This window comes from Pelobates fuscus, chromosome 9 (assembly GCF_036172605.1).
Source record: "Pelobates fuscus isolate aPelFus1 chromosome 9, aPelFus1.pri, whole genome shotgun sequence".
In the NCBI taxonomy this organism is placed as follows: Eukaryota; Metazoa; Chordata; class Amphibia; order Anura; family Pelobatidae; genus Pelobates; species Pelobates fuscus.
The window spans coordinates 144,410,758-144,432,930 of record NC_086325.1 but is presented as its reverse complement, the minus strand read 5'-3'; positions in this window follow the sequence as shown (position 1 = coordinate 144,432,930).

Below are 22,173 nucleotides of genomic sequence, written 5' to 3'. Positions count from 1 at the left end.
CCGGTGCAAGGATTTTTGCCGCCCTAGGCAAAAAAAAATTTGCCGCCCCCCCATATGTCCAGCCCACCATGTGACATCACAATGCCCCGCCCATATGCTCTGCCATATGGGCCAACGCCAGTCTTCACAAAGTGTCTTATCTGAAAAGACAGTGTGTTTACATTAAAAAGCCTACAGGCACAGGCTATAGACACCAGAACCACTACATTATGCTGTAGTGCTTCTGGTGACTATAGTATCCATTTAATGTGAGGTAAATTAGAGATTAGTGCCACTAATAATATATTGGATTGCCTACTTACCACCAGATGAGGACAAGAGGCTGATGATGGGCTCAGTCTGGCTCCACAGGTCTGGTGTAGAAGAGGCTCTCTGGAGACTGTTTTTAACAGTGCTCACAACAATTAACGAACAGGAAGCAGCTCCATTTTTTAGGGTCCCTTACACAGCTCAAGGTCTGGGCCCCCAGGGGGCATACGCCTACAATGCCCACCCATAAATCCACCTACATGGCCCATCCATGAGTTGGGGATGTTTTATGTGTGCAATTTGTGTAAGGGATGTAGTGTGTTTATAGGGGATGTAGTGTGTGTTTGCGTGTAAGGAATGCATTGTATGTTTCTGTGTGTGTGTGTGTGTGAGTAGGAATGCATTGTATGTAATTGAATGCAGTGTGTGTCTGTAAGGGGTGCATTAATTATGTAAGAGAACGTAAGGGATGCATTGTGTGTTTCGGGTGTGTCTGTGTGTGAGTAGGAATGCATTGTATGTTTCTGTGTGGGGGGGGGGTGCATTGTGTATGTGTGTAGTGTAAAAGAGAGGGTTTGTGGGGTAGGATTGAGACTGGGAGGGGAACAGCTCTTTCTTTTTTTAAAAAAAATCATAGTGCTCTCCCTTCAATTATTGATTTCCCCTTCCCTTCTGTCCCTCCGTGTTCTCCCCTTCTGTCACTTAGTGCTCTCCCTTGGCCCCCTGTCCCTCTGCAGTCCCCCTTGGTGGTCTTCTCACTCCCCCCTCCTTAGTGGTCCTCCCTCTCCCAAACCCCTTAGTGGTCCTCCCTCTCCCAAACCCCTTAGTAGACCTTCCCCTACTCCCCCCACCCCCTTAGTGGTAATCACCCTCCTCCCCTCTCCTTAGTAGTCCTCCCTCCTTACCCCCCTTTGGTGGTCCTTCCCCCCCTTAGTGGTCCTTATCCCCCCTCCCCTACTGGTCCTTATCCCCCTCCCCTAGTGGTCCTTATCCCCCCTCCCCTAGTGGTCCTTATCCCCCCCCAACCTCCCATAGTGGTCCTTATCCCCCCTCCCGCCCTCCCCTAGTGGTCCTTATCCCCCTTCCCTCCCATAGGGGTCCTTATCCCCCCCCCCTCCCTCCCATAGTGGTCCTTATCCCCCCCCCTCCCTCCCATAGTGGTCCTTATCCCCCCTCCCCTAGTGGTTCTTATCCCCCCCAACCTTCCATAGTGGTCATTATCCCCCCTCCCTCACTTCCCTAGTGGTCCTTATCCCCCCTCCCCTAGTGGTCCTTACCCCCCCTCCCTCCCATAGTGGTCCTTATCCCCCCTCCCTCCCATAGTGGTCCTTATCCCCCTCCTCCCTCCCATAGTGGTCCTTATCCCCCCCCCTCCCTCCCATAGTGGTCCTTATCCCCCCTCCCTCCCATAGTGGTCCTTATCCCCCCCCTCCCTCCCATAGTGGTCCTTATCCCCCCCCTCCCTCCCATAGTGGTCCTTATCCCCCCCCCCTCCCTCCCATAGTGGTCCTTATCCCCCCCTCCCTCCCATAGTGGTCCTTATCCCCCCCCTCCCTCCCATAGTGGTCCTTGTCCCCCCCTCCCTCCCATAGTGGTCCTTATCCCCCCCTCCCTCCCATAGTGGTCCTTATCCCCCCCTCCCTCCCATAGTGGTCCTTATCCCCCCCTCCCTCCCATAGTGGTCCTTATCCCCCCCCTCCCTCCCATAGTGGCCCTTATCCCCCCCTCCCTCCCATAGTGGTCCTTATCCCCCCCTCCCTCCCATAGTGGTCCTTATCCCCCCCTCCCTCCCATAGTGGTCCTTATCCCCCCTCCCTCCCATAGTGGTCCTTATCCCCCCCTCCCTCCCATAGTGGTCCTTATCCCCCCCCTCCCTCCCATAGTGGTCCTTATCCCCCCCCTCCCTCCCATAGTGGTCCTTATCCCCCCCTCCCTCCCATAGTGGTCCTTATCCCCCCCCTCCCTCCCATAGTGGCCCTTATCCCCCCCTCCCTCCCATAGTGGCCCTTATCCCCCCCTCCCTCCCATAGTGGTCCTTATCCCCCCCCTCCCTCCCATAGTGGTCCTTATCCCCCCCTCCCTCCCATAGTGGTCCTTATCCCCCCTCCCTCCCATAGTGGTCCTTATCCCCCCCTCCCTCCCATAGTGGTCCTTATCCCCCCTCCCTCCCATAGTGGTCCTTATCCCCCCCTCCCTCCCATAGTGGTCCTTATCCCCCCTCCCTCCCATAGTGGTCCTTATCCCCCCATCACTCCCCTAGTGGTCCTTATACCCCCCCCCTCCCTTAGTGGTCCTTATACCCCACCTCCCCCTTAGTGGTCCTTATACCCCCCTCCCCCTTAGTGGTCCTTATACCCCCCACTTAGTGGTCCTTACAACCCCCCCCCCTTCTTAGTGGTCCTTACAACCCCCCCCCCCCTTAGTGGTCCTTACACCCCCCCCCCCTTAGTGGTCCTTACAACCCCCCCCCCCCCTTAGTGGTCCTTACAACCCCCCCCCCCCCTTAGTGGTCCTTACCCTCCCCTCCTGCCCATGTAGCGTGGCCGGGCGGCGCGGAACGCGGGACAGGAACCTCTGTTTCCTGTACCCGGCCGCCGGCGGAATGACCGGACACTTCCTGTCATTCCGCCGGCGGCCGGGTACAGGAAACAAAGGTTCCTGTCCCACGTTCCGCGCCGCCCGGCCACGCTACATGGAGAGACCGGCAGGAGGGAGCGCTCTGCGCTTCCCTCCTGCCGGTCACTCAAACCCGGCCGCCCTCCGTGCAGCAGTGCTGCGCCGCCTGGGGCTTGTTAAAGCGCTCAGGCGGCGCAGCATGAGGAGGCGCAGCGGGGACAGGGATCCGGCGCCCCCTGGTAAGTTGCGCCCTAGGCGGCTGCCTAGGTCGCCTTACAGGTGGCGCCGGCCCTGCCCCTGGGATGTGTTTGTCGAGCGCTGTAAACTGGGTGGGCTAGGCTCTAAGTGTAATTGGGTGGTTGGTGGTCAACAGGACGCAGCATGAAATTTTAGTTGTCTAATTAGGAGACCTAGCAGTGCGGGGCCACCGTCTCAGCCAGTGTCAGCACTTTGCCTAGGGACCCAATATGCAGGGACGTAGGTACTAGGATGCATTTACTTTTACGCCCCCTTACTGCACTATAGCTCAACGTTAGCATATCAACTTATGTATGGGGAACCTTTGGCATTTAATTTGAAGTTCTTACTTTAGTGAATAACATTGCAAAGTTTTGAATTCAATCATAATTGACACTGTCCTGTACAATTATCTCCAAATATGGTCTATTAAAGTGACATTGTCACAAATTACTGTACGTATTTGGAAATGTTATTTCTCTGTCAGTATTATCAGGATTGACAATAAAAGAGTAACAAAATTAGACTAGGGGCTTTTTAAGATCACAGATGGGTCTGCAACTCTGGTCATCCTGCCCCTAACAACACCTCTGCGTGCAACCTAGGCCCAAAGTTGCCAGTCATGCCCTAAGTGGTGGGCTGGCCATCCACAAACCACGCAAATGCCTGGTGGCCCACAATGGCCATTAGCCAAGGCCAACCCTGCAAAGTGTGAGGACATCCAACGTGTAGTTAAACTCCATGATAATGCAGGAAGACAGCCACTAGAGGCAGTCTTAACCCTGCAATGTTTCTCTGAAACTGTAATGTTTTTACTTGCAGGGTTAATAAGACAGAGGCACTGCACCCATACCACTTATATGATATGGAGTGGTCTGGGTGCCTATAGTGTCCTTTAACAAGTTTCTTGCAGAGTATGGAAGGTAGTTTATTGTTCTGAAAAGTCTTGTGTGCCTATAATAGATTATGAGACCAAAATAACCTCTGTTATGAAGACACAGCATTTATATATGCAACTGATATAGTTTATCTACATAAATTGGTGCGAAGATCTGACCTCAGTAAAGGCGACCAATATAATCTCTGTGAACAAGCCAGTGTGAAGACACAGCCTCAGTATATGTGATCTATATGTTCTCTGTGTACAAGTTGGCATGAAGCTATAGCCTTAGAATTTATGACAGATACATTCTGTCATGGTGCATCACTGGCAATGCCAACTATGGGTAGTCCTGTCCAAAGAAGGGGATGGGTCACCCAATTCATACACGCTAGGTCAGCCCCACTCAGAGCAGATTATGCAGAGCGCGCTGCTGGTGCATGGTGCTTGTGACCTTAGCAAAGTGTAAATGCGTCCAATGATGTGCTCACTCTTTGCTTGGTAAGGTCACTTCCTAAGAAACAGCCCAGGACAACAAGGTGGGAGCCCAAAATCAGGATGATCTTATCTAGGACTGTTGGGAGGATTGTCTGTGTTTAAATTGTGTGAACACACAATCCCAGGATTTGTGATCAGAATAATCTCTGTCCAAAGGGGAAGGTTTCTAGCGCTTGTTTACAGCGTGAGGTAGACAGCTTGAACAACCCAAACCAGAGTCTCTTCTTTCTGGTCGGAGATAAATACTGGTAGAGAAAAGGGGGAAGGGAAACAGTGCCTTAGGGGTGTCCTCCAATCCAAATTCAGATAGGCAAATATGTAAAAGAAAGGAGGATAAAATGTAAAATATAGTGTAGTATGTTGAGGATCAGAAGAATTAAATAAAAAGTAATGCACTTACAGTTTTCTGGAGCGGGTAATTATCTCCAAATGTATGTGCCTCAGTACATTGTGAGTGTACATCCACATAATACTTTTTATGCTGGTGTATTGAACATACTACACTATATTGTTTTGTTTTTTTCTGTTTATGTTCTAAATCAGTGGTTCCCAACCCAGTCCTCAAGTTCCCCCTTAACAGTCCAGGATTTAGAGATTACCCAGGTGTGCCTCTTTAGACACAACAGGGAATTAGTAGGTAGAGGGTACTTGAGGACTGGGTTGGAACCCCTTTTCTAAACCATCAGTAGTTCCCCCATTGGATCAAGACACCAAGTATATCTACAGGCAGGGATTGTATCATCCAGGCACATACATTTGGAGATAATTATCCACTCCAGAAAACTGTGTGCATTACTTTTTATTTAATTCTTCTGATCCTTAACATACTACACTATATTTTGAACTTGATCCTCCTTTCTATTACATATTCGCCTATCTTAATTTGGATTAGAGGACACACCTAAGGTGCTGCTTCCCCCCCCACACACACACACACTTTTATCTACCAGTATTATCTGGGAGGAGTGCACAGCATCAGTATATGTGATCAATATGATCTCTGTGTATAAGTTAAAGGAGAGCCCAGTTCCAAAATAACAACTTTTACTTTTTAAGAACTGGGGAGTCTTTGCTTCAGATTTCTAATTACAAAGATGTTTATAGGAGACACAAAATGCTGCCTTTGGATGTCTAACTGGAGTTCTCCAGACACACCTGTGTTTCAGGGTTAATTTGGGAAATGTAATTTTATCACATGACAGGAGGCTTCGTATTTTGCATAACTTTCTTTACTTTATGCCTCCAGCAGCACAAGTCAATCAGAAAACTTTAAACCAATCAGTAACCAGCATCACCTCCATATATAAAGCCCTGACAGTCACATGATTTCCTCTTTCTTTGCTGCTTCCAGCCAAGGCACAGGTCAGAGTATTATGCTCTCAAATGCTTTCTGTTTATAGTGCAATTCTAACTTGTATTTATACCTTTGAATTTCTACTGTACACTGTGTCTTTAACCCCCTGTCTGGGGCTTTAACCTGTCCCTCTATTATCCCTGCTTCCCCTCAATCCCCTTCTCCCTGGACGGTCCGTTTTTTTTTTTTTTTTTTTCATCCACACTACCCTGGGGTTTCCCCTTCAGGGCTCTGTTGTGTCAGGCTGCTTGCCTGAGGACCCTCGCGATTCGCTGCATTTTACCGCGATCGCGCGGGTCCAACCGGCTTGATTAGGGTCCAGGATGCTGGGGGGTGGATGGGGGGGCACGAGGGGGTGCCGACCGGTACCGTCGGGCCGCGATCGCAGGCCGCGATCGCGGACCGAGCGGCAAAATTTGCGCGCGAACGGCGGCCATCTTGGATCTCGCGATACCGCGAGATCCTCGGCGGCCATCTTAATTTCGCCAGTTCGTGATTCCCACGAACTGGCACTAGGTTTTTGGATGCTGTTGGAAATAAAAGGTTTTTTTTGCCACATAATATATATGTGTAAAACTAAACACACTTCTCACTGCAGTTAACCCCTGCAACTCTGGGCTAAGGGCCACTGCAGTTAACTTACCTTCAAATTGTATTGCACATCAGGCTGAGCACACTTATCACTGCAGTTAACCCCCACAACTCTGTGCTAAAGGGCCACTGCGGGTAACGTATTATTGGGATTGTATTGCACCAAACCAGGAACAACTCCCATCAGGCCAAGCAAACTTCTCACTGCAGTTAACCCCCGCAACTCTGTGCTAAAGGGCCACTGCGGGTAACTTATCATTGGGATTGTATTGCACCAAACCAGGAACAACTCCCATCAGGCTAAGCACACTTCTCACTGCAGTTAACCCCTGCAAATCTGTGCTCAGGGGCCACTGCAGGTAACTTACCATTGGGATTGTACTACACCGAACCAAGAACAACTCCCATCAGGCTCAGGCTGCACTGCCCAATTGGACGATCACTCACAGAAGGCAATGAGGATTGATCCACACGGGTGAAAACACCGAAGAACTATCCAGAAACCATTACAAACTTGTTTACAAAGGGTGACCACCACGCCCAATGAGGGGCTTATAACGAAGTACGCAAATCCACAGTGGCAAAAATTCCACAAAATTACATACACAAGGATGACTCCTTACAAAGCGTACTGAGGTCTTCGATACCTCCCATTACCGGGCTTACGTCCCGACCATTACCGGGCTCCGTCCCGACCATTACCGGGCTCCGTCCCGACCATTACCGGGCTCCGTCCCGACCATTACCGCGCTCCGTCCCGACCATTACCGCGCTCCGTCCCAACATTAATGACCTTCACCCCGGTCGATAGGAGGGTGACCCCTCTACAGACCACTAGTCAAATTCCTAGTGGTACTCAGTACATGGTACCTGGGTGTCCCCCAGTTGTACGTGGAAGCCACTGTGTAGTTACATACGCACTGACGTATAAACTGTCTCCCCACAGAAGGGAGAAAATCATGCTACCATGGTGTCAGACACTCCTCCATCATCAACGGTGGATTTCCAGGCCATGATCACTGCCGCGGGGTCGGCTTCGGGAAAAAGGCTTTAGCCTCCATCAAGAACAGAGGATAAGGAACCTACACAACTTAGGCAGGAGACAGGGGCGTCTAGGAGACAGGGAATATACTGAGGAAGCGGAACCGCCAGTCCAAGGCATGGACCGCTCCCCTCCACAAGACCCTCATCAGAGGATGAGGAACCATTATCCCCACCGTCATTAGAAATCATAGACGAATGGAGGGCAGAGGACTCGCCCTAGGAGGAGGAGGACTGGCAAGACATACCTCAAAAAGTCGGAGAACTCAGCCAAGACCCGGAATGGCTAAGGACATATAGATATTGGGGTCTAATCCACACACGGAGTACGATCTGTTACGGTATGCCAGACCGGAACACAATGGATACATGTAGGTCGACAGCACCAAGAAGGAGAGCTCACGGCACTGCCAAAGCTCCACAGTACTATATCCAATAAGGGCGACCCCTTGGATAATTTGGAGACTACAATATCTCCCCATACACGGGCTTACGTCCCGGCATTTCTGACCGTTCATCCCGGTCTTATTGAGGGCGACCCCCTCCTCAGACCACTCGCAGGAAATCTCTAAGTGGTACTGATGGAAACAATTCTGGGGGAACCCCAGTTGTACGTGGAGATCCACTAGTGGCAATAAATGTATTACCGTACCGGACACCTGTTTAGGTACCCCAGAGACCGGAAGAGGGTCCCAACAGACCATAAGAGACATACATACAGGGGTGACCCCTACGCTGGGTGACTCTAGGCTAGTCTTACTCCGGTGCTAGTGGCATAGGTACGAAGGGGTGATCCCCCGCGCCCTCGTCTAGGGCTTCTACCTTCAGAGTATGTTCTGGCATTGTATGCACAGACCAGGGTACACTACAGGCATGTGTTCCGACACCTCTGTTTCAATTGGAGGATCCGTACGACTTTCCCTTAACCGAGAAAGAGAACTCACTATACCGCCAAACTCCACAATTCTAGGACATATAAGGATGAACCATTAGATTATACATAGGGAGGCTTTCACGCCTCCCATACCCGGGTACGTCCCGGCCCTACGGAGGGTGTCCTCATTCTCAGGCCACTACCTAGATACTGCGAAAGCGGTACCGATTAATCGAAGTAGTGGGTGACCCCGGTTATACACAGAGGCACGCTGAGTGACCATAAGCGTACTGTTGTACGCCCATGACTCCACAGACCGAAAGGGTATGAACCAACAGATTGGATTTCCCTCAATTCACCGACCGATTTCCAGGTGAAGATTAAAGCAGCCAGGGCAACTCCGGGGGAAGAAGTCCTCTCCAAGAGGCTGACTAACAAGTCGGGCACCTTACCACCTAAACACCATTGGAAGGGCTCAACGCGGCTTCCCCAAAAAGGGAAAGAGAACGCCCCGACTTAGCGGAACCGTCGCTCAGAACGTCCTGCACATGGAACATCTCAGACTCCATCATCAGGGGACGAGGACTCCATTTCCCCCCCTTCTCTGGAGATCATAAGAGAATGGAGAGCCTCCATCGGAAGAGGAAAAGCGACAGAACCCGCCTAACAAGAAAAGTTTCCTTTGACACACTGGACAACCTTGGTTGACTCGCGTACCACCAGACACCCAGGATCATCCGAAAGGGGTTTGCCGGAGCACCGGGCACACCTTGCCAACCTCCGGCTTAGGGGAAAAGAAGTACGAAACAAGCTCAGGATGGAATGCCCAGGTCATCTAGGAACGAACAAGATAGTCCTCAACAGGGAGCTCGGTGTCACTGCAGGGATATCTATGTCCCGATCAGAACCGAAGTCCACGTAATAGTAGTACAGAAGAAGACAGGAGACTCTCCCCCAATCATCAACATAGACCAACCCAATGGTTTTTGGGACGTACCGACATCTCAAGAAGGAAGGTATACATCTAGTTGGAGACCTACTCCTCGATAGGATTTTGCAAGGTTAGATTTGAAAGGACACTTACCTATTGGTTCACATAGTACCTCAAGAAGTTTTGGAAGCTGGTCAGGACGCACGGAAGAGCAAAAGGTATCCGCTGTAGCACAGTTTCTGGAATTGTTGGGATTCATAGTGAACAGAGAGGAGTCGGTTCGGTTCCAGTTCCGAGTAACTACGTACCTCTACTTCGGAATAGATTCCACCCTAGACGGATTGCACCTTTCCCGCATCAACGATAGCGACCTTCGTAAGGAAATTCGACGGATATGGCGGAAAGGCTCCATAGTACCTTGATTATTCCCCAGGACCACTTCACTACCGGCTAGACATCGACTGAAAACTCACTGCATGAGATCCGGGCACACCTATGAAATTGGAATCAGAATGGCAAGGACTTCGATAGTACGCACTGCAGAGGTAGAGGAGCTAAGCAGGACACCTAGAATGATTGTCTTTAATTGGGATCATCCTCTGCTCCTTCAGTTTTAACTTGCCTTCGGGCAGATCAAAGGGAGAACATCATCGATTGATAATGTAGAAGCGGCTAGAGTTGGTGGATTGATGTCTTCCAAGGGAGACTGGTATGTCAAGGGACTTTCGCAGCCAACTAGAGTCATGGGACTCATGGACAACAGGTTCCCCGAAATAACTTATCCACATGGAACACTTGGAATTCACTGGGGTATGGAAAGGGACTACGATCTTTTTTATTACCCCTACCTACCTCGATGTTGAATCTGTTTCATAATTTTCGCAAAGGGCCGATCGGAACGATCCGACCGATCCATTATCGGGATACGTTCCCTTATTTCGACAGCGCATAGTACGATTCACGACACTCCGGCCGATCAAGAACTTTTTGATAGGTCGTTTTCCACGGGGTAGCATACGGTCCAGAACCATGAGCTAAAGTATCACTGTGGTGAGACTTTGATTGGGTTTTTCGGAACTAGTCAGATAACACGAACCTATCCCTTCGTCAGCTGTCAGCCGTAATCACGTTATGTTAGATTTTTTCCGTCGGGTATTAGATATTCTGAGTTCGACGAAAATGATTTTTCGGTATCACCAGAAGGAAGGACCTCTACGGTGTCTCGTAGAACTAAATCCTTTTTCGCGTCCGTATTTTACCTTGTTCCTGACGGTTTACCAATCATTGTGCAGTTATAGCGGTGTTTTGTTATATGGAGATCCCGACAACTCTTAGATTGACACATTAAAGACATCTGCTGGGCTTATACCTACCATACAAGCCAGTTATCATGAACAATCCGTATATTTATTTTCGTCAACCACACGCGCATCCTTTTCGCTCATACCAAGCTTTAAAAATGCAAAATACGAAGCCTCCTGTCATGTGATAAAATTGTAGATTATGCTAACATAGTGTACCTATAATCTTAATTTTAATAATGACAGGAGGCGAGTATTTTCCCTCCCTGTTTCCCCCCCTATACTCTGGGAAATTCTAATTTTCTGGTTTGCCATTTTCACAGTCTTATTATAAGTTTTGGATATTTCAGTATATTTATGGGATGCTTATCTGGTTGACGGGTGTTACAGCCGTGGCGATTATTAAAGTATTCTACGGTTGTTTAATGTTTCAGTATATTAACGTAATATAGATATAGATGCATATAGTACTGGTTTTCATGTGGACATCAGTTGGGTTCCATCACCTTTCACGTATTTCTGTTCTTTTCAGAGTAACCATCATAAAGATCAAATTCAGGGTGATGGTGAAGCGCTATATTTAACTCAAGATGTGGAAACAGGAGATAATTCTGAAGAAGTGTGAATGTACCTGAATAAAATCGTTTCTTGAAACCTTAACCTTGATATAATTTCCTTAAAAGTATAAACACAAAAAAACATATCATAGCGTAAAACTGTAAAATACACAATGCAATATGTATATGAGAAAATTCCCACTCACACTCTGAAGAGCCAAAAGATTTTAGCTCAGTTCTTGCGCATGCAGGGTCCGTAAAGGCGACCCTCTCCCTTCTTGGGAACCTTTATCCTTCTTATTTTCAATCTAGGATACAGAGCATATATAGTGCAGTACCTTTAATAAATTTATAAAATCGATAAAATATTAGATGAGGTACTCACAAACCCAGAGCCTTCAGAATAGGCTCAATGGAACAGCATATGTGGTTCAGGACCACAATCCTTCTTTCTTGTAGCAGGAAAAATTTGCCAAATAGTATTTTAGTAAGAAAAATATTTATTACACTATCACTTTAAAACAGTATCTATACAAATATTCACTATATAGGCAAAAAAATAAAAGAGTCCAATAATTGTAGTCTCCAGGACGCGTTTCGCCAAATAGGCTTCCTCAGCTGGATCAAAAAGTCTTTATGAAGATCCTTGGACTGGTTCCTGCTTTATATACCTTTCTCTTAGTTCAAATAATTGCTCTATGGGCTCTTTAATTTCGCGGGCTATCGTCATGGCAACGGCGATGCCCTGCGCGTCAAGCCTCTTTTGCATTTTTGCTTCCGTGTTCGTCACTTCCGGTATGACGTGTTTCCGTTTTTTTCATGCGTTCCACCTTGCGGTTCATTCGTAGGTGTTTCCGGATCGGCATGGTTATAGAGGGAGAGAGGATGAGAATACATTCCGAGAAAGTTCAATAGCATGTTCTTTTTTTAAAACTTATATCGGTATGATACACAGTAATCTTTGTTTTCATATTCCATGATTCGTTCTCTTTATCAAGAATACATATTATAATACTTTAAGTTTTATCAATGTTTATCTCACAGAGTATATATGTATGATTGCTTATTTAACTTTGAATAAAAGATATAAACTCTCATTATGAATGGCTTTCTATACGTTATGCAAATCTTAAAGGTATCGGTTATATACAATTATATATCTTAAAAATATTTCTTAAAAAATTAAAAATATCCATAAGAATAGACCACTTGAAGTGCAATTTATGTACTTATAATAGTATCAAATGAGACATGAAGCATTCATAGGCACAGGAGGGATCAATAGATTGTACAGATTAGGACAAACCACTTGAGGGGTTTAGGGTACAGTATGTTTAAAATTAAATACGTAACTGAAAGTGCACAGATTAAAACAAACCACTTAAGGTGCTTAGCATGGATTTAAAATACATAATATTAAAAAGTGATGAACGTGGTGTCTTATATAAAAACAAAATACTTTCCCCTAAAATGCTTCATAAAAGTCAGAGTCGTCACCATAATATATAACCCTATAAAACTATATAGGTCTAAAAGATGTGTCTCTCAACATACGTTGATATTATAAAAATAAATACCATATTTTATGTATAAACAATGTATAAAAAGTGTATAAAAAATATATATGGGTAAAAAATGGAAAAAAGAGGAGAGGGGGCAAGAAGGTGGGGATCTATTTAAGAAAATGGCACATCTCAAAATCTGCGTTCAACCCGTTTGGAATTAGGGTATTAAGTTTAAAAATCCACTCCATTTCTTGCTTGCTCATTTTTGCATCGAAATTTCCTCCCCTCCAGTCCTTATCTACTTTTTTTATGCCTAGAAATGTAGTGTTTTTAAACTCACAATTGTGGAAAGATTTATAATGTAATGAGACACTATGGTTTTCAAATCCTTTTGTGACATTCCGGCCATGTTCCTCTATTCTGATGTGTAAGGCTCTAGTAGTTTTTCCCACATAGCATAGGCCACAAGGGCATATTAGTGCATAAATCAAGTTCTTCGAGTGGCAAGTTAGCAAATCTTTAATAGGATACTCTGTACCATCTTTATTCGTAAACGTTTTTATATGTCTCTTTTTATTTGTAGTCCTTTTGCAGGCCAGGCATTGGCCGCAGCCAAAGAAACCTTTATCGGAATTTAAAAATGAGTTCTCTGTTTTTTTCTTCCTTATAAAACTTGATGTCAGGGTTGTACGCAAATTGTTTACCCCTCTATGTATGAACCTGGGCTTATCTGGGAGAAATGTTTTAACAATGGGGTCTTGAAGTAGGATTGGCCAAAATTTAGAAATAATCTTTCTTACTTTAAAATTATCCGTACTAAAATTACATATGAAGGGTATTTCTTTCATTTGGTTTTCTTTTTTCTCTTTATATATTAAAAGGCTGTTTCTTTCCACTCCCTTCACTTCCTCTCTAGCTTTTTCTAATTTTTGTTCGTTATATCCCTTTTCTAAAAAATCGTGTTTAATCTTGTCTGATTGGGTTTTAAAAACATTCAAATCAGTGCAGTTCCGCCGAATTCTTAAAAATTGGCCTTTCGGAGCGTTTTCCAGCCATGGTGAAAAATGGCAACTTTCTCGAACAAAAATTAGAAAAAGCTAGAGAGGAAGTGAAGGGAGTGGAAAGAAACAGCCTTTTAATATATAAAGAGAAAAAAGAAAACCAAATGAAAGAAATACCCTTCATATGTAATTTTAGTACGGATAATTTTAAAGTAAGAAAGATTATTTCTAAATTTTGGCCAATCCTACTTCAAGACCCCATTGTTAAAACATTTCTCCCAGATAAGCCCAGGTTCATACATAGAGGGGTAAACAATTTGCGTACAACCCTGACATCAAGTTTTATAAGGAAGAAAAAAACAGAGAACTCATTTTTAAATTCCGATAAAGGTTTCTTTGGCTGCGGCCAATGCCTGGCCTGCAAAAGGACTACAAATAAAAAGAGACATATAAAAACGTTTACGAATAAAGATGGTACAGAGTATCCTATTAAAGATTTGCTAACTTGCCACTCGAAGAACTTGATTTATGCACTAATATGCCCTTGTGGCCTATGCTATGTGGGAAAAACTACTAGAGCCTTACACATCAGAATAGAGGAACATGGCCGGAATGTCACAAAAGGATTTGAAAACCATAGTGTCTCATTACATTATAAATCTTTCCACAATTGTGAGTTTAAAAACACTACATTTCTAGGCATAAAAAAAGTAGATAAGGACTGGAGGGGAGGAAATTTCGATGCAAAAATGAGCAAGCAAGAAATGGAGTGGATTTTTAAACTTAATACCCTAATTCCAAACGGGTTGAACGCAGATTTTGAGATGTGCCATTTTCTTAAATAGATCCCCACCTTCTTGCCCCCTCTCCTCTTTTTTCCATTTTTTACCCATATATATTTTTTATACACTTTTTATACATTGTTTATACATAAAATATGGTATTTATTTTTATAATATCAACGTATGTTGAGAGACACATCTTTTAGACCTATATAGTTTTATAGGGTTATATATTATGGTGACGACTCTGACTTTTATGAAGCATTTTAGGGGAAAGTATTTTGTTTTTATATAAGACACCACGTTCATCACTTTTTAATATTATGTATTTTAAATCCATGCTAAGCACCTTAAGTGGTTTGTTTTAATCTGTGCACTTTCAGTTACGTATTTAATTTTAAACATACTGTACCCTAAACCCCTCAAGTGGTTTGTCCTAATCTGTACAATCTATTGATCCCTCCTGTGCCTATGAATGCTTCATGTCTCATTTGATACTATTATAAGTACATAAATTGCACTTCAAGTGGTCTATTCTTATGGATATTTTTAATTTTTTAAGAAATATTTTTAAGATATATAATTGTATATAACCGATACCTTTAAGATTTGCATAACGTATAGAAAGCCATTCATAATGAGAGTTTATATCTTTTATTCAAAGTTAAATAAGCAATCATACATATATACTCTGTGAGATAAACATTGATAAAACTTAAAGTATTATAATATGTATTCTTGATAAAGAGAACGAATCATGGAATATGAAAACAAAGATTACTGTGTATCATACGATATAAGTTTTAAAAAAAGAACATGCTATTGAACTTTCTCGGAATGTATTCTCATCCTCTCTCCCTCTATAACCATGCCGATCCGGAAACACCTACGAATGAACCGCAAGGTGGAACGCATGAAAAAAACGGAAACACGTCATACCGGAAGTGACGAACACGGAAGCAAAAATGCAAAAGAGGCTTGACGCGCAGGGCATCGCCGTTGCCATGACGATAGCCCGCGAAATTAAAGAGCCCATAGAGCAATTATTTGAACTAAGAGAAAGGTATATAAAGCAGGAACCAGTCCAAGGATCTTCATAAAGACTTTTTGATCCAGCTGAGGAAGCCTATTTGGCGAAACGCGTCCTGGAGACTACAATTATTGGACTCTTTTATTTTTTTGCCTATATAGTGAATATTTGTATAGATACTGTTTTAAAGTGATAGTGTAATAAATATTTTTCTTACTAAAATACTATTTGGCAAATTTTTCCTGCTACAAGAAAGAAGGATTGTGGTCCTGAACCACATATGCTGTTCCATTGAGCCTATTCTGAAGGCTCTGGGTTTGTGAGTACCTCATCTAATATTTTATCGATTTTATAAATTTATTAAAGGTACTGCACTATATATGCTCTGTATCCTAGATTGAAAATAAGAAGGATAAAGGTTCCCAAGAAGGGAGAGGGTCGCCTTTACGGACCCTGCATGCGCAAGAACTGAGCTAAAATCTTTTGGCTCTTCAGAGTGTGAGTGGGAATTTTCTCATATACATATTGCATTGTGTATTTTACAGTTTTACGCTATGATATGTTTTTTTGTGTTTATACTTTTAAGGAAATTATATCAAGGTTAAGGTTTCAAGAAACGATTTTATTCAGGTACATTCACACTTCTTCAGAATTATCTCCTGTTTCCACATCTTGAGTTAAATATAGCGCTTCACCATCACCCTGTATTTCATTCCTTAGTTTTTAAGATAAGATTTTGGTGCTTTAGCAGCTTCTCGTGTTAATTTTTAACCATTTGGTATATAATATTTTGGCTCTTCATATTAGCGCTGGTACACCCACCCGTTTTTTTTTTTTTAATTCTTTATTTTGGTTGTGCATGAAATAACAATCTGGTTTGCTACGCCACAACAGCTGTAGCCAACCATTCATTAACAGAGCATGAAAAATACTGTGCACGTTTTGTAGTATAAGAGTTGACAAGATTAACATTGCAAACATATATTGCAGTGATGGCGAACCTTTTTGAGCCCGAGTGCCCAAACCGCAATACATGCCAACTTTTTTCCCCTCAAAGTGCCAACATGGCAATTAAACCTGAATACTGAGGTTTACGTTTAGAAAAAAACTACTCGTACAGTTAACAACTTTTGTTTTAAAAGAAGAACACAACAGGGAGTTAAATTATACAAATGTTAAATAATGATATAATTTAAGCTTATATTTATTAGTATCTCCAACACATGCAATACACACAGACTGCTGAACACATTCACACACCAACTGCTTAATACATACACACACCGAGACACAGACAGACTGCTAAATACACACACAGTCAGCTAAATACACGCACACTGCTGAGTACACAGTCCGCTAAATACACGCACACTGCTGAGTACACAGTCTGCTCAATACACGCACGCAGTCTGCTCAATACACGCACGCAGTCTGCTAAATACACACACACACTCTGCTGAATACACACACACACACTGCTGAATACATAAAGACTGCTGAACACACACACACACACATATACTGCATTGAGGGGTGCAGTGTATGTGTCTGTGTGTAATGCTGTGTGTGTGGGGGTTGGGGTGCCGTGTGTGTGGGGGGTAGGGTGCTGTGTGTGGGGGGGAAAAGGGTGCTGTGTGTGTGGGGGGGGGGAAGGGTGCTGTGTGGGGGGGGGGGAAAGGGTGCTGTGTGTGTGGGGGGGGAAAGGGTGCTGTATGTGAGTGGGGGGGAAAGGGTGCTGTGTGTGTGGGGGGGAAAGGGTGCTGTGTGTGTGGGGGGGTAGGGGTGCTGTGTGTGGGTAGGGGTGCTGTGTGTGTGGGGGGTAGGGGTGCTGTGTGGGGGGGGTAGGGTTGCTGTGTGTGGGTAGGGGTGCTGTGTGTGTGGGGGGTAGGGGTGCTGTGTGGGGGGGGTAGGGTTGCTGTGTGTGGGGGGGTAGGGGTGCTGTGTGTGTGGGGGGGTAGGGGTGCTGTGTGTGGGGGGGGGTAGGGGTGCTGTGTGTGGGGGGGTAGGGGTGCTGTGTGTGGGGGGGGGGTAGGGGTGCTGTGTGTGTGGGGGTAGGGGTGCTGTGTGTGGGGGGGGTAGGGGTGCTGTGTGTGGGGGGGGGTAGGGGTGCTGTGTGTGTGGGGGGTAGGGGTGCTGTGTGTGGGGGGTAGGGGTGCTGTGTGTGGGGGGGTAGGGGTGCTGTGTGTGGGGGGTAGGGGTGCTGTGTGTGGGGGGGAGTAGGGGTGCTGTGTGGGGGGGGGTAGGGGTGCTGTGTGTGTGTGGGGGGGTAGGGGTGCTGTGTGTGTGGGGGGGGTAAGGGTGCTGTGTGTGTGGGGGGTAGGGGTGCTGTGTGTGTGGGGGGGGTAGGGGTGCTGTGTGTGGGGCGGTAGGGGTGCTGTGTGTGGGGCGGTAGGGGTGCTGTGTGTGTGGGGGATAGGGGTGCTGTGTGTGGGGGATAGGGGTGCTGTGTGTAGGGGGGTAGGTGTGCTGTGTGTAGAGGGGTAGGGGTGCAGTGGGTAGGGGGTAGAGGTCCTGTGAATAGGGGTGCTGTGTGTGTGTGGGGGGGTAGGGGTGCTGTGTGTGTGGGGGGGGTAAGGGTGCTGTGTGTGTGGGGGGTAGGGGTGCTGTGTGTGTGGGGGGGGTAGGGGTGCTGTGTGTGGGGCGGTAGGGGTGCTGTGTGTGTGGGGGATAGGGGTGCTGTGTGTGGGGGATAGGGGTGCTGTGTGTAGGGGGGTAGGGGTGCTGTGTGTAGAGGGGTAGGGGTGCAGTGGGTAGGGGGTAGAGGTCCTGTGAATAGGGGTGCTGTGTGTAGAGGGGGTAGGGGTGCTGTGGGTAGGGGGGGTAGGGGTGCTGTAGGTAGGAGTGCTGTGGGTAGGGGGGGTAGGTGTGCTGTGGTTAGGGGTGCTGTGGGTAGGGGGGTAGGGGTGCTGTGGGTAGGGGGTAGGAGTGCTGTGGTTAGGGGTGCTGTGGGTAGGGGTGCTGTGGGTAGTGGGGGTAGGGGTGCTGTGGGTAGGGGTGCTGTGGGAAGTGGGGGTAGGGGTGCTGTGGGTAGGGGGGTTGGGGTGCTGTGGGTGGGGGGGATGAGTAGCAGATGCACTTATTTTTATTTTTTTTAAACATATTAGAAAAAAATCAGTATCCCCCCCTTCCCTTCTTCTTACCTTTGGTGAAGGGGAGGGGGGGAACACAGCCATCCCTGGTGGTCCGGTGGTGATATGCAGGACAGGAGGACAGGTCCTGCAGCTCTCCTGTCCTCCCGCGCGATGCTGTGTGGAGGGTTGCCATGGTAACGCGCGCCAACGCTCCACACAGCTCGCGGGAGGACGGGAGAGCTGCTTCCTCGATCCCTCCCCCCTGCTTCCGGTCCTCCCGACACGGAAGCAGAGTAGGCACCTGCCGTTTTGGGCAGGCAGGTGCCTACTCTGCAGTGATTGCAAACTTATGGGCGCGTGCCCACAGAGAGGGCCCGGCGTGCCACCTGTGGCACGCGTGCCATAGGTTCGCCATCACTGATATATTGTAATCAGATTGTAGTGTAAAACTCTAGCTTTTCTACTCTTCTGTGTCAATAGTGTAGTATAACACATGCAGGGTCATTATGTGAGTGTGTGATATGCTAAGGCAGTTTAAGCTGGTATGTGTGCGGTTAAGCTAGTACACGTTTCTAAATGCTGTTCCTCTAAGACCTGTGCCTTGTCGGTTACACTGATGTATGCAATAAACTATAATACAAAGTAGGCTAAACCTTAGTCTGGAGCACATCGCAGGGACATAGAACAGTTGCAGGAGAATATGTAGGAAAAGATAGCAAAAAGATAGCAAAATAATCTGAAACTAGTTCGTGTTATAGGAGGGTATGCCAGTCCCTATAGAGAGGTAATCACCCATAACCCTGCGTGGGTTTAAGGCAGAAGCCGTGTTCGTCGGGTTTCCCTGAAGTTGTGGTTTACGGGCGCCCACAGCGGAGGGTGCAGTCTCTGTGTCCTCGCGACTGCCAGATATTGATGTTGTCAGCCGATGCCTTGCGGGGTCTCGGCCCCCTGATGCGGTGGTCTATATTTCATTCTTGGTGATCCAGGAGTGCCGGGGGATGAGGCTCCGGTAAGTGGGTCTGTCTTGTTTATTGGGCAAGACACAGTCCCGGTCTTGGTTCTATCCTTTGGTTGTGGCTGCGCGCTGTTGTGGGTCCGCCGCCATTGCCCTGGGGTTGCTGCCTTTTTTGGCTTGAGTGATCGGGTGCGGCGAGCTGTGCCCCTCCGGGGCCTGTGTTGTTTTGTTGTTTGCAGGCGATGTGGTCTTTGAGGGTAGCAGACAGACGGAACCATGTTGTGGGTGGCTGCTTCCGTACTGCTTGCACCTCTCCTTGGTGTGGCTTTTGGAGCGGCCCCTCTCTGTTGTCTGCCCATTTTGGGAGCAGAGTCTGGGGGGACCTCTCTGCCTCTCTCTTTGGCGTATCGTGTCCGACCTGGCTTGGTGCTGTCTTGCGGTTCCGAGGGTCTCATAAGTGCCTCCAGTTTGTCCCAGAATGAGTCAAAGATTTGGTTGAGTCTGAGCTCCGTTTCTTTGTCGGCCTTGCACGTGGCTGTAGTACTTGAGGTGTCCGCCATTTTGTGTACCTTAGAGGCGTCCCCCGAACTTCGTGTACATTTTGCTTGGGGACCGCATGTCCAAGGGCTCAAGTGGTGTCGGCCCGGGATAACCCCCGCCGGGCCCTGGGGGGGGGAACGAGGGCTCCCGGTCAGGTTTCCAGCAGTCTTCGGTTGCAGGAGAGCGGCCGTCTCTCCTGCGTGTGCCATGCTAGGATGCCGTCCTAGGGTGTCGGGTGCGTGTCTCCGGAGATGTCGCTGAACTGGTATCCCTGTGAGCACCCTGATGTGCTCTTGCACCGGGTGACCTTTGTTTTTCGTTTTAGCTCCAGTTGTCCCATTAATTTCGCTTAATATGGTCCTTGTCCGCCGGAGCTGTGGAGGCAAGCGTCCTCTCTGCTCCGCGGTCAGGCCCCGCCCCCACCCACCCGTTTTTTGATCATAAAGATCAAGATCAAGATAAAGCTGGAAGGTTTTTTGTTTTTTTTCAAGTCGTGTTCCAAGTCATGTTCTACACGTTACTCAAGACTGTTATTTGAATTCCCTGACGTTATAATGGACTATTTTCGCATCAAAGAAAGAGGAAATCATGTGACTGTCAGGGCTTTATATATGGAGGTGATGCTGGTTACTGATTGGTTTAAAGTTTTCTGATTGACTTGTGCTGCTGGAGGCATAAAGTAAAGAAAGTTATGCAAAATACTCGCCTCCTGTCATTATTAAAATTAAGATTATAGGTACACTACGTTAGCATAATCTACAATTAAATGGACACTCTAGGCCCAGTAACCACTTATATAGTTACATAATTGAAAAAAAGTCCATCAAGTTCAACGTTGCAATCCATTCTTTTATGCTGTTGATCCAAAAGAAGGCAACAAATCCTACTTGACTCCATAATGGCAATTAGATTTCACCCTGGATCAACAACCTGTGTAAATACAGATTCGTTATATCATTGAATATTCTGATTAAGCAAAAAAAGCATACTAGCCAATTTTTTAACTATATATAGAATCTGATAAGACAACCTCGTTAGACAGAGCATTCCACATGTTCATTGTTCTTATTGTAAAGAACCTCCTTTCCTCTGCTGTAAGCAAAAACTCATTTCTTCCACTCTCAATCTGTGACCTTTTGTCTGTTGTATACATTCATCTGTATTGAATCTCTTCTGCCACTTACCTGCCCAGTGCCCCAATTTATCCAGATCCCTCTGTAGAGAAGTTAATCTCCTGCCGCCCCCTGGCACGGTCCCACTGTTCAGTATCAACTATCAAACCAATCTATATCAGTCTGATACTGAATGAGAGTCCCTGGCCAACCCTGGCTTCACTCCCAGCTGGAGCAAGTCTTTGCATAAGCCATACCAATTCATACCTGCGATAGACAGCAGTAACACTCATCACGGTCATTGCTTTTCTGAATAGATATGTGTTCATTTATTTTTCATATCATTAAGTATATGTAGCACATTTTTGATCTTTTCTTCCAGTGATATATTTTTTTTAATTCTTGTTTATGGACCCCCAAAAAAAACAAAAACCTCAGCTGCAAAATATTCACGTTAAATGTTTTAAAACAATAGGTCAAACAATTAAAGTTTTGGGGTATGTAACATTTTACAATGTATACTGGTTCTGATATGTTAATTTCCATGTGACACATGCTTTTAGTTTGACAAATTATTCAGACTTTTTCTGCCTTCATATTACCCACACACAACCAACATACATGTTTATAGTTTGTTTTTTCGTTCCCACGTATGCGGTTATATTTTCCCCCAGTTAATATAGCACTCTGTCCCACCTTACAAAACACTCAAACCGAACACTATAAGTAGAAGGTCAAATCGCAGACAGTCTCTCTGTATCCAGTAATATAGAAGTAGAGCCCACTTGCAGCATAGCATGGGTGTTGCTGGGTATACAGCAGCTGATAGAGCTGTAGATGCAGAGGCTCTCCCATGATCCAGGTTAGTCACTAAAGTGAGAATTCAAAGTGAATTTTAACTATGAGCGCAAAATAGCCAACCTGGGCACATTCTCTAAGTTAGCTGTGCTTTCAAATCAGCTACTCTGGCCTTAAAGTGAACCTGTTATGACAGATATAGGTTTGTTAGCACCTGGCTTGAAGTGTTTTTTCCCTTAATATTGTTAAA